Genomic DNA, 14,154 nt, shown 5'->3' with positions numbered 1-14,154 from the left:
AGGAGGTTTCATTAGCAATTCACTGATGAATTGAGGAGAAATGAACTCTCTCAGTTGAAGCAAGTCTGTGACATTTAATGAATCAGAGCTCAACTTACAAAACCTAAATTGCAGACAGTGATGGGTAATTCTCCCTTCAATTAAGCTCACTGAATGGAGTGTGTCTGCTCAAAACAAATAGCTATAGAGAGAAGATAAAAAGAAAGAGAGTTTGCTGATAAAGAAAGAACTGATAAAGAAATGGGTCACTCCTCAAAGAGTTGTATATAAAAGTGTTAGTGAACATAATGCTTTCACATTTCAAGGACTTACAGCAGGTATATAAATCAAACATGCACATAAAATGGTAAAAATACTTCAAATAAACTCAGGTACAAGTTAAGAACTCAACTAAACACTTCTTCAGGAACTCTGAAATCCTACTATTGAAGTGTCATCACTTGTGTCCATAAGGTAAACAACAATGGTATATTATTAATTATAAAGGTTTTCCATTTTTATCACCACCCAATAAATGATTTTAGATCTTCTAATAGGTTAAGAACTGTTTAAAAGTATGGGAAGTAACAAACATCAATACACTAGAGAAAACATAACTACACTCTTACTCTGTGCTGGTAAATATCAAGGCACAGACATCTTATTTTCAACTTCACAAATATTCTCTGAGGTAGTCAATATTTGTATTCTAATCTTGTAGTTGAAGAAAATATGTATCAGTACAGTTAAATAACACCTACAAAGTTATACATCTTGCAAGACATACACCAGATTTCAAATAAACTCTGATACTAGCTTCTAATCCAATATTACCTGAGCAATTACACCCCACTACCATGACTACCTCAGACGTGGGGAAGCTCCTCTCGGCCGCCGCTCCTGCTCTGGCACAGCCTGGCGCTCTCGGTCCCTACCCCCGACCTTGGGTGAGGGGTGGCTCCTCACAGCCACACTTCTGCGTGGTCCGTCGCAGCCAGCGCGCTTCTGCGCGGTCCAAGTTGGCTTAAAGCTCAACATTCATAAAACTAAGATCATGGTATTTGGTCCCATCACCTCATGGGAAATAGATGGGGAGACAGTGGAAACAGTGTCAGACTTTACTTTTTGGGGCTCCAAAATCACTGCAGATGGTGACTGCAGTCATGAAATTAAAAGACGCTTACTCCTTCAAAGGAAAGTTATGACCAAACTTGATAGCATATTAAAAAGCAGAGACATTACTTTGCCAACAAAGGTCCATCTGGTCAAGGCTATGGTTTTTCCAGTGGTCATGTATGGATGTGAGAGTTGGACTGTGAAGAAAGCTGAGCACCAAAGAATTGATGCTTTTGAACTGTGGTGTTGGAGGAGACTCTTGAGAGTCCCTTGGACTGCAAGGAGTTCCAACCAGTCCATCCTGAAGGAGACAGGTCCTGGGTGTTCATTGGAAGGACTGATGCTGAAGCTAAAACTCCAGTATTTGGGCCACCTCATGTGAAGAGTTGACTCATTGGAAAAGACCCTGATGCTTAGAGGAATTGGGGGCAGGAGGAGAAGGGGAAGACAGAGGATGAGATGGCTGGATGGCATCACCGACTCGATGGGCATGAGTTTGAGTGAACTCTGGGAGTTGGTGATGGACAGGGAGGCCTGGCGTGTTGCGATTCATGGGGTTGCAAAGAGTCGGACACGACTGAGCGACTGAACTGAACTGAACTGACCGTGACTACTTGGCGAAGGCAATGGCAACCCACTCCAGTACTCTAGCCTGGAAAATCCCACGGACGGAGGAGCCTGGTAGGCTGCAGTCCATGGGGTCGCTAAGAGTCGGACATGACTGAGCGACTTTACTCTCACTTTTCACTTTCATGCATTGGAGAAGGAAATGGCAGTCCACTCCAGTGTTCTCGCCTGGAGAATCCCAGGTGTGGGGGAACTTCCTGGGCGGCCGTCTATGGGGTCACACAGAGTCGGACGCGACTGAAGTGACTTAGCAGCAGCAGCAACCATGACTGCTATCCTACATTTTATTTTTAAAACAAAGTTAATTTTATTGTTTTTTTTCTTGATTATAAGGTAATATTTTATCAGTATAAAAGAAATAAAGTGTAAAGAAAAAGGAAATATTTTATAATGCCATCACACAAAGATAGCATTTCATATATATTCATATTATTTTTCCTAAGGATACAAACACACATAAATATTTTAGAGAGAGAGAGATATGGCCTTGTGTACATGAACTATATTGTTTGCACTTCTTATAATTGTAATAATTATTATGATTATACATACCTGTAGTTCATTTATTTTATTGCCATAAAATATTCTAATGTACAGACTTCTGTGTGTGTGCTCAGTCACATCCAACTCTTTGTAACCTCATGGACTGTAGCCTGCCAGGCTCCTCTGTCTGTGGAATTTTCCGGGCAAGAATACTAGAATGGGTTGCCATTTCCTCCTCCAGAGGATCTTCCAGACCAAGGGATCAAACCCACATCTGCTGCATCTCCTGCATTGGCAGGTGGATTCTTCACACTGTGCTACCTGGGAAGACCCTAATATTATAGACATACCACAACTTATATATCATTTCTACTTTAGATGGATATTTGGGTTGTTTTCAGTTTGACACTACTGCAAATAACTACTATAAGCATTGTTTTATATGTAGTTTTATGTACATATCATATACTGGTTCTCTAACGGGGAAAAATGAGACCCAATATATGGCATTGAACAAAATTCTAACAGTTACAAGGTACCACTGGTGTAAAAGTCAGATCACAAATTTAACTGCTGGCTCTCTGAGCTAATCCTAGCTGATTTGAGCACATAGTCATTTATACTAAGATGGGGATATATAATTATATATATGCACATATATTAAATATATCACTTTATATTATATGTAATTGATAGATTATAGAATTTTTACATGATCAACTTTAGGAAATAATGCCAAATAGTTTTCCAAATTAATAGGACCAATTTACACACTCATCAACATTACATGAGAGTTCCCATTATGTATTAAACTGTTATTTTAGTCATCCAAGAAAGCATGCCATAGTATGTTAATTTGATCTTATTTTCCATTTTCCTGATTACCAATGAGCTTGCCCACTTTTATGAACATTTATGGCTATTTTTAATTTTCCTATGCCTCTTAAAGTCAGTTACTGATTTTCTGCTTAGTTGTCTATATTTTCTGAATGATTTCAGATATATTCATATTTTATGTGTTGAAAGTTTCTTCACCAAGATTACAACTTGCATTTTCACTGTCTTAATGGAGTTGTTTGATGAACAATCTTAATGTACTCAAATGTATTCATGGTAATCTCCTGTTTCAGAGTTTTTGTTTTGTTTGAGATATATTTATTTCACTCATCTGAGATCATGAAAATATTTTCCTTTATTGTTCTCCAGATTTTTCTTATTGCTTTGCTTTTTGTATTTTGATCTATGTTTTACATAAAAGACAGTTTTCTATATAACATGAAGTAGAAGCCAAATTTCATTTTTAATTTTATGGATATAAAGTGTCCCAGCAGGATTTATTGAAAAATATTTTCTGTTCCCAGCTCTGGAGTAGCACTCTATTTATAAATTAAGACTCCACATATGCTTGGGTCTTTTTCTGGGATCTGTACTTTATTCCACTGCTTTACTTGTCTATCTTTACATGAATATCATGCTGTCTTATTTAGAGTAGCATTATAAAAATTCTGGATAGAACAAACCCATTCACTTTGTTCCTGTCCAAGAACATTATGAAAGTGAAAGTGAAGTCTTGTCAGACTCTTTGCAACCCCATGGACTGTAGTCTACCAGGCCCCTTCGTCTGTGGAATTTTCCAGGCAAGAGTACTGGAATGGGTTGCCATTTCCTTCTCCAGGGGATCTTTCCGACCCAGCGATCGAACCTGGGTCTCCCGTATTGCAGGCAGACACTTTACTATCCGAGCCACCTATAGCTACTTACAAAAAAAAATGTTAACACACTTAATGAAATATAATTGTGTTACAATAAACATCTCATATTTAAACTGTTAATTTAATGTTTTTAACATGTATGCACCCATAAAACATAATCACAAATTAAGATAATTAATATATCCATCCCACAACATAGTTTTCTTGTTTTCCTCCCATGTTATTGTTGCATGGAGTGTTCTCTAGAGAATCATTCTTAATCTCTTCACTTAAAGCAATAGCTTTTAACATTCTAGAATCTGTTTTCCATGTATTATTTTCTTCTATCCTCTTTTTGTAGTTAATGATACATCAAACTATGATTCCTAAAGTTTTCAGTTAACAATAAAAGCATTTTCCAATATCAATACATATATTTCACATTTCAAGATACACAAGTATCCACCATGTGCATGAGCTACATGTAATTTAATCAACATTTGCTTTAAGTTCTTCTGGCTCATTGGAAAAGAACCTGATGCTGGAAAAGATTGAGGGCAGGATGAGAAGGGGGCAACAAACGATGGGATGGTTGAATGGCATCACCAACTCAATGGACATGAGTTTGAGCAAACTCCAGGAGATAGTAAAGAACAGAGGAGCCTGGTGGGCTGCAGTCCATGGGGTTGCAAAGAGTTGGACATGACTTAGCAACTGAACAACAATAAGAAAATAATATAAGACTAAATATTAAATGAATATACCATTTAATCATTACCCTTTAACTTATATTGAAATATTCACCCATATAAAGTTATCATGATCATCTTTATACAAAAACTTTGACATCACCCTGATTATTTCCTTGCTGCTGCTGCTGCTGCTGCTAAGTCGCTTCAGTCGTATCCAACTCTGCGACCCCATAGACGGCAGCCCAGGAGGCTCCCCCTTCCCTGGGATTCTCCAGGCAAGAATAATGGAGTGGGTTGCCATTTCTTTCTCCAATGTATGAAAGTGAAAAGTGAAAGTGAAGTCACTCAGTCTTGTCCGACTCTCAGTGACCCCATGGACTGCAGCCTACTAGGCTCCTCCGCCCATGGGATTTTCCAGGCAAGAGTACTGGAGTGGGTTGCCATTGCCTTCTCTGATTACTTCCTTAGTATATGGATAAATAAAAATGAATTTTCTAGAAGAAAAGAAGCAATGTTTTAGAAAAAAGACTCACAGAAAATGAACTCATAGTTGCTAGGGTAAAGGGATAATTAAGGGCTTTGGGAAGGTCACGTACACACTGCTATATTTAAAATGGATAATCGACAAAAACCTATCGTATAGCACATGGAATGCAGGTCAATGTTATGTGCCAGCCTAGATGGGAGAGGCTTTGCGGGGAGAATGGATACATGTATATGGCTGAGTCTCCTCACGGTTCCCCTGAAACTATCACAACGTTATTAATTGGCTATACCCCAATGCAAAATGTATTTGGTGTTAAAAAAAAATTAAAAAACAAAAAACAAAGAGGAAGCATTGTTTTACAGACTTTCCATACATATCCTCATGCAGATTTCCAAAATAAATGTATCAGTTTTCCCTCTTGCAGAATATTTATAAATGCTTCTATATTACCATGTGTTAGTCACTCAGTCGTGCCCAACTCTTTGCAACCCCATGGACTGCAGCCCACCAGGCTCTTCTGCCCATGAGATTTTCCAGACAAGGATTCTGGAGTGGGTTGCCATTTCCTTCTCCAGGGGATCTTCCCAACCCAGGGATCGAACCCAGATCTCCTGCACTGCAGGCAGATTCTTTACTGACTGAGCTACAAGGGAAGCCCTCTATATTACCATACTATCATTAAATGGCAATTGCTGAAGTCATGCTAATTTGATAAACAGCAAATATATTACTACTAAGTATTTCTTTGAGTTTTTGTGATATTTAATCAATTTGTGAATCTCTTCTCAGAAATTTTTGTTTTTAACCTTTTTTCTTTTTTTTCTATTAAAGTTTGTTTTTTGTTTTTTGGTTTTTTTTTTTTTGGCTTTGCAGATGAGGTCATGAAAGAAAGAACAAAATAAAAGATGACACTGTGAGCAAATATTAATAATTACAAATGCATAAAGAATTTGCTAAGATTGTTTATGCTTCTCTTTGAATACCTAATAAAAGCACAAAGAGAGTTTTCTAAAGTTCTTATTTTCCAAGTTTTATTTTTCTATAATATTGAATTACTTTCATAAGGAGAAAAACTTAAGGAAGCCAGTTATTCAATATAAAAAATCCCCTATAGCTATGATATCCATCCCCACTTTTATTATTTCTTTCTTTCTTTGGCATAAAAAATCTTCTTTATTTGGTACTCATATTTCACTACTTCAAAATATCTATATTACCCTACTTTTATTATTCTATTTCTTACAATCAAGGATCTTTTTCCACCTTTCCTGATGACAGTGCTAAGAAACACAAGCACATCTAAAGATTCCACCTGGGAAGCTCTCCTTAAGGTTATACTGTCTATAAATAGTATCTTTTGGAAAAATCACTATTTCACTATTGTCTACTCATTGGCCACCCACTGCAGCTCCACCTGGAATATGCTAAATTGAGAGTTGCCCCTTTGAGAAACAGATCTCAAAAATAGCCAAAGCATCTGCCTGTAAGACTTTGATTTATGGCTCTTATTTGAAATCACTGATGGTCTTTTCAGTACACAGTCTTAAAGATATCACCTTTTCTTTATATAACACATATTCAGTGATCACTCTTCCTGTACCAGGCACTTCTCTAGGCATTGGTATAGGGCAGCGAAAAAAAAAAACAGAAAAGAATCCCGATTTCATGGAATTTACATTCTAGTAAATATCTCTCTGAATAAGCAGCATCTTGCTGTACCTCACTTTCAACTATTCCAAAAGTAGACACCAAAAAACTGAGATGTCTAGGGACATCTAACTACATATGGTTTCAGTGGCCCATTTTTTCTTTAATAACCTCACATATCCCTTTCCACATGGAAAAATACACAATACATTAAACTTTAAATGCATATCTTTGTATTAAAGAAGAATATGGGAATAGATTGTTTTAAGTCTTTCATTTGACAATTATTCATGCATAGAGACACATATGCATGAATATGATGAGCCACAATGAAGTCACATACATGAGGGAAAATATATGATATGAAATTAAACTGCTATTAAAATATCAGCCAATTTTTATTGAGCATTTACCATGTACCTGGAATTTTCCTATCCCATTTACTTAAATTGATGTGTGAAATACTCTGAAAAAATGAAAGTGAAAGCATTAGTCACTCAGTCATGTCTGACTCTTTGAGACCCCATGGACTGTAGCCCGCCAGGCTCCTTTGTCCATGGAATTCTCCAAGCAAGAATACTGGAGTGGGTTGCCATTTCCTTCTCCAGAGGATCTTCCCAACCCAGGGATTGAACCCACATTTCCTGCATTGCAAGCAGATTCTCTACCATCTAAGCTCTAGAGAAAGTGTAACACAGAGGTCTAAATAACTTGCACAAAAGAACAGTGATTAAAGAGCAGAAACAGGTAGAGGCAAAGAGCAGAGGAAAGACTAACAGTATTTTTAACCACTATGCTATGATGATTTCACGCATTTAATAGTGTCTTAGAGTAAGATTTTAGTTCAGTTTAATTTAAGCCAAATAAAAAATTACCATCTGTATCTAGTCTAATGTTAAAATAATTAATAGAACTCCAGGGCTATTAAGAGATGAAGCTGCATAAAAGGAGTAAGAATAATGTGCATGTGCTGCAAATAGGGGTTTCTTTTTCTTTCTTTTTTTTTTTTTTTTTTGGTCTTTTATATATTGATTTTTTTTTTTCAGATTTGCCTAAATATTCTGGCAAACAGTGTGGTCTCTGAATGTTTTACTTTGAGATAGCATTCCTCATTGAAAGGATTCATCTGTCTGTAAAAATTCCACCCTGCTGCATCTCAGTCTCCCTAGCCTGATGTCTTCTTCCTTCAAAAAATTGTCTTGTGCAAATCACAGTTCTTTTCATAATGAAAATGAGTCCCAGAACTTTCAAACTGCACATTAGAAGTGAATTGCTATGTAGAAATAGAAAATTACACTTCCCAAAACTAGTTTCTTTCTGGAAACTCACCATCTCCTGGTGAATACTCACTCATCCCTACCGGCACTGTCTCACAGACCTCTAATTCCTCTTCTTTAATTTAAACACATTAATCCAAGTTTGGAAAGAAATATATTCAAACTGAAACTCTGTTGGAGTAAGGGGGTCATTCAAAGAATCTGCTGAAAGCTGAAGGATAGCCAAGGCTAAAGAGACACTTTGCATGTGCGCATGGGTGCTCAATCACTCAATTGTGTCTGACTCTGTGACCCCATGGACTGTAGACCGCCAGGCTCCTCTCTCCAAGGAATTTCCCAGGCAAGGACACTGGAGTGGGTTGTCATTTCCTACTCCACGGCATCTTCCCAACCCAGGGATCGAACCCGCATCTCCTGTGTCTCCTACATTGGCAGGTGGGTTATTTACCACTGAGCCACCTGGGAAGCCCAAAGACATGCAGAAGTTGGCATAAATCTAGAACATTTGTTTTGGAGTGTGTATTTTGCTTATTTCCCATCTCTTGTTTATCATGGCTTCCTCCTTCTAAGCAGCTGCTTCCACAGGGCAGAGACTTCATTTAACCTGTATCAGCTCAAGTCTCAGACATCAAAGTAACAGGTCTCTCTGCTTACAGTTCTCCATTAGTTTCTCTTATATTCCTGGGATAACTGATACCAAGTTGACCTCCTCTTTTTTTTAGTGCGTTCAACTCTTTAGGGTCTTCATAGGATAAGTACTAATGGGTATAAATTGGCAACCCTAAAACTTATGTACTCACAATAACTGGAGGAGAGAGTGGGAAAAGCTTAGAAGAAAATATCTTTTCTTTAACCTTTCTTCTTAATTTTAAGGCTGCCTTTCTAGTCAGAAAGTAGCCCTTAGGTAAGACCAGGAGAGACCATCGATATTTTAATCCTTTGTGGGTGTCTGATGATATCACCATCTAGACAAAATAAAGCTAAAGTGTGATATGGTAGAAAACTATTTAAGTCTATTTAAACCATGGCTGAAAAGAGAATTATTCAGTCGCTGTAACCAAGGATGGATGAGTAATAAAAAAAAAAGTATTGAGACAAACACTTTCAGAGGAATGGAGTTTGGAGGAAATGTCTTAGACTGAACAGATCTGATAGTCCTTCTGTGTGGAACAGAAACTAGGGAAGTGTCCGCAACTGCTGAGACTAAGAATGCACTGAATACTAAACACCTAATATAATTATAATTCCCTCTGTAGCTAATGACAACCTATTATGTGGACTCAGAGAAAAACAAAGCAGCAGCCTACCAAGAACTCTCAGAAATTCAGGAATGAAAAATGTGAAAATTCTAACAAAACTAAGTACAAAATCTCTTAAATACAGAGTGAGAGGCAATTATTGAAATTATAACACAGAGACTGAAAACAAACTAAGATGAAATTCTTATTGCTATTTAGATACGATTATGAATGTTGTAATTGGTGAGAGCAAGCAATATCCACACTTTCATAAGCACTTGAAGGATTATGGAACAAAGCAGACAGTGACAGCAAACTGGCCTCAGGTTGGGCTTCCTGAGCTCTGACAGCAAAGAATCTGCCTGCAATGCAGGACACGGGTTCAATTCCTGGGTCGGGAAGACCCACTGAAGAAAAGAATGGCAACCAACTCCAGTATTCTTGCTTGGAGAATTCCATGGACAGAAGACCTTGGTGGGCTGCAGTCCATGGGGTCACAAAGAGTTGAGCGACTTGATTGAGTGACTGAGCAACTAACACTTAAAACAAGTAACAACTAAATTTGAAGCAGCAGAGGCTGAGGGATTCCAAACAAAGAGGACAAATGGTATTGTTCATGAAGCCCTCAGGGCAAGATCAAAGCCCCACTTTAGCTCATCTTTACTAATAACCTGTGAATGTAACATTATGAAATGTGAATTGTGACTAGGAAACTGGAACCTGTGGAAGATACTAAAAAATACAAGGTAATCAATTTGGGGAGAAAAAACGTGATGTAGATTTAATTTAGGGCTGTGAAAATAGAACTAGGGTTTCAAAATAAATTTTTCCTCTTCAACCTATGCTGAAGTGGGAAGAGAGATCATATTTCTGAACCAGTAATAACAACTGTAGCTGTTCTTTGCTACATATCCATTAGATTCTAACTAGATTGTATGAGACAGGAAGGAAAATACCCTATTCCCCAACTGTGGTTCTCATTTGTATACTTCCTCCCAATTCCCTGGCTTTACTTCTAAGTGTCCAACTGCTCCATGAATCTTCAAACTTTCCAGTTCAGTTTATTCATTTTTTATCCAAAATGCTCCATCTCAAACATGACCTTCCTTGCTGATCAACTTCCTTAAGCTTATGACACAGGATCACTGGATCAAATTAATTTGCGCTTACAGAAAGATCTATTCTCCTATTAACCAACATAGGTTTTCTTTCCTGGTTCTTGCCCAACTATCAAGGTTTAGGTTCAGAATTTAGAATTTGACCTAGCACCTTCACCAGATTATATGGATTCTATTTCTTCTTGTTAGTGTTTCAAAAACAAAAGGAAAAAAATCTCAAAAATATGCTCCTTGAACACTAGGTATTTAGTCCAAACTAAATGATTATCATTATATATGTATAAATTACTTTCAGAATTCATATTATATGTGAATAGGTAGTAGGAATCAAACTATAGAAGTACCCTTAGAATTCTAATTGTTTCTGACCTTGTGATGGAATTTATTAAACTGCATTCTATGACAACAGAACACATAGGGGATTTGCAAAATTTAATGTCTTTTTTGCATTTAAATTATTGCTCTATTTTTTTTTTTTAACTTTGAAGGACTAGTGACAATGATAATATATTTAGACCTAATGGTGGAATGATAGCATTCCACTCTACTATTCGGTCTCTGATAGTTTCATTTTTCAGCAGAAAGACACTGCTTTATTCCTATTATACAGTTCCTTCCTGAATGTTTTCCACACTGCTGTACTGTGCAACAATCTGTTCTAAACATTAAACACACTGCCCTGCCTTGGGGATAGTGACTAGCCAGATCCCAGACATGACATTATGTGATTTCATGTCAGTTCTCTCTCTCTAGTTGGTTTAACCCACAAGTCTGAGGCAACCTTTGTAACAATAACTTGATGAAAAAATGGTGAAAAGTCGCTCAGTTGTGTCCAACTCTTTGCGACCCCATGGACTGTAGCCTACCAGGCTCTTCCTCCATGGGATTTTCCAGGCAAGAATACTGGAGTGGGTTGCCATTTCCTTCTCCAAACAATAACTTAAGGGGCATTTATTTGTAAGATGATGGAAATAGTGGTGGCAATGCATTAAAATTGGCTTTAGTCACACATTTATACATTTTTACATAACTTTCTTCCTGAGGAATTTATTTTTGAAAATGTTCAACTTTTTATAAACACTCTATATATGATATGTATATATAAAGTAAAATATGTATGATTTATTGGTTCTTATTATCTGCCAGCTCTGGGAAAAGCAATTTACATCCACTATCTCATTTTTACCTCCATTAAAACACAATGAAAAAAAAATTTCTGAGGCACAGAAAATTAAACAACTTTCCCCACGTCACATAATTAGTGCAGAAGTCACTATACTATATATTAACTGTGTCAGCAAAGATGGGTGCCCACCAGTGGGGGCTGTGGCAGAATTTCCCCAAGCCTTCCCCCACACATTGACATCTGACATTTGACAATAGTCCAGACTCTAAACCAGATGACATTCAGTAAATGGAATTCAGAGGCCCAGGCTCTGCAGGGAAGTGGTGAGTGAACTATACTCCCAGGTCTCACATAACAGGAAGAGCCCTATCCTCACTATCAGCCACTTTGTAAGCAAGAACCCAGTGTTCTAATTGTTCAGTGGCTAAGTCATCGCTGACCCCATGGACTGTAGCATGCCAGCTCCTCTGTCCTCTACAATCTACCAGAGTTTGCTCAAATTCATGTGCATTGAGTAGATGATACTACCTAACCATCTCATCCTCTGTTATCTTCTCTTTTGACTTCAATCTCTCCCAGTGTCAGGGTCTTTTCCAATGAGTCGGCTCTTTGCATCAGGTGGCCCAAGTACTGAAGCTTCAGCTCCAGCAACAATACTTCCATTGAATTTTTTTTTCTATTGAATATTAAGACTTGATTTCCTTTAGGGTTGAGTGGTTTGATCTCCTTGCTGTCCAAGGGACTCTCAAGAGTCTTCTCCAGTAGTGTTCTAACAGGCAACTACAAATAACTTTGACATTTCAGTGGCTATATATTTTCCACTGTCATCAGGAGACTAAAGTCTGTTAGATAAATTCATCATATTAGTTTCTAAATATTTTATAGTAACAGGTTAAAATGAATCTCACCTTAATTAAAATAAGCTAAAATGTAGAAAGCCCAAACTAATTAATTCATCATAAGTATGAGCTATTGTTCTAGAAATTGTAAGCATTATTTTAGTCTAGGCATTAGTCTATTTTCTGGGGAAGTGCCGGAAACCGGCACACAAGATCCCACCCATGACAAGGTCATGAGGGAGAAAACCTGACAGGCAAGGCGGATCAGGTTTTCAGGGGTTTCGAAAAGGCCAGCTCACAAGATCCCACCCATGACAAGGTCACGAGGAGAAAGCCTGACAGGCAAGGCAGATCAGGTTTTCAGGGATTTCGAAAAGCTGCCCCCGGTGCTCACCTTAAAGATGATATCTGTCTTTCTGATGCCTGCCTCAATAGACTACTCCCTAATTTCTGTGACATGGGTAGAAGGCCTTCCCCGATCTCTCTCCAAACAGAATCAACTTAGAACTTTAATTAATATGTCTGCTGGATGGTGGTATCCTATAAGATTATCCTGGATGAAAGGAATGTTTCAATTTAGACCCCTTTGCTGGCATTCTAGCCTGCTTGGCAAATGCGTACTAATGCACATGACTGCTCACAACACCTTAATCATACACAGCATAAAGAACCTGATCACATAAAGGCCCTAATAGGCACAGAGCCCTTGGGGGTGAGGAAGCCCTGTTAGAGAACATAAAATGTTATTCTAAAAGTGGTTATAGTTAAAGATTTAGAAAAATAAGAGTTCAGAATTGTTCATTTTAACCAGGAATGCTAAATAGGGGCTGCCTCACTGGAGCTGCAGAGTCTTTGTGTTGTAAACCTTTTAGATAAATTTAACTGATAACTTCTGCAAAAGGACTGACCTTTGTGTTCATTAAAGAATAGATTACAGGAAAACAGCTTTGCATTCACCTAGGTCATAAAATGTCAATAGGCCCCAAGGCCAGAAGATAATGTACAAGATTCTCACAAAGAAGTATGCAGAAAACACCCTGGTTTCATGAAGGATAAGCTGATGTAATATTAAACTATCTTCCCCTTTAAAAATGTACTAACTTAGAATATAAAAGCTACGGTAAAAAATAAAGATTTGCCAGACTCTGCTGCAGCCCCCCATCTGGTCACTCTCTCTCTCTCTCTCTCTCTCTCTCTCTCTCTTTCTCTCTCTCTCCCTCGAAGACTTGGCCCTATCAAGGCTGGTCTCACGTGTCTTCTCTCGCCGACGCCGTTCATCCTGAGGGTACCTCCTGGATCCTGCCGAGGCTGGACCCCAGCAGGGAAGAAACATGCTACATGCAGCGTTCACATTCTCTGCCAGGAAAAGCTTAGAGAACGAACACACTATATGGTCTTCAGATTTTTATCACATCCATATAAGGTATAACTCATCACATTAGAAGCTTTCTCAAGGTCATTCAGCAACCATGATATCAGTCTGAAATCACTGAAGGGATCGTTTTAAATCTCTGGGATTTCAAGCATTTTAGATGAGGATTTACTGGTCTGTATTCATCCATCTATTCCCTTCCATTATTATTCTAAAAGCTTCTTTTTTGGGGGTTGGTGGGATGAGGGCTTGTCTTTATTTTTTAAAAATCTTTTTGAATTATAGTTGTACAATATTTGTTACAGGTGTACAATACAGTGATTCACAATTGTAGCATAATCTTTAACATTTATAGTTTTTACAAAATATTGGATATATTCCCTGTGTTGCACAATATATCCTCATAGCTTATTTTATACATAGTAGTTTCTACCTCTCAAGTCTGCTTCTTGAGATAGTTAT

This window comes from Cervus canadensis, chromosome 5 (genome assembly GCF_019320065.1).
Source record: "Cervus canadensis isolate Bull #8, Minnesota chromosome 5, ASM1932006v1, whole genome shotgun sequence".
Classification (NCBI taxonomy): domain Eukaryota; kingdom Metazoa; phylum Chordata; class Mammalia; order Artiodactyla; family Cervidae; genus Cervus; species Cervus canadensis.
The sequence above is the reverse complement of the archived record's forward strand: the minus strand, read 5'-3'. Positions refer to the sequence as shown.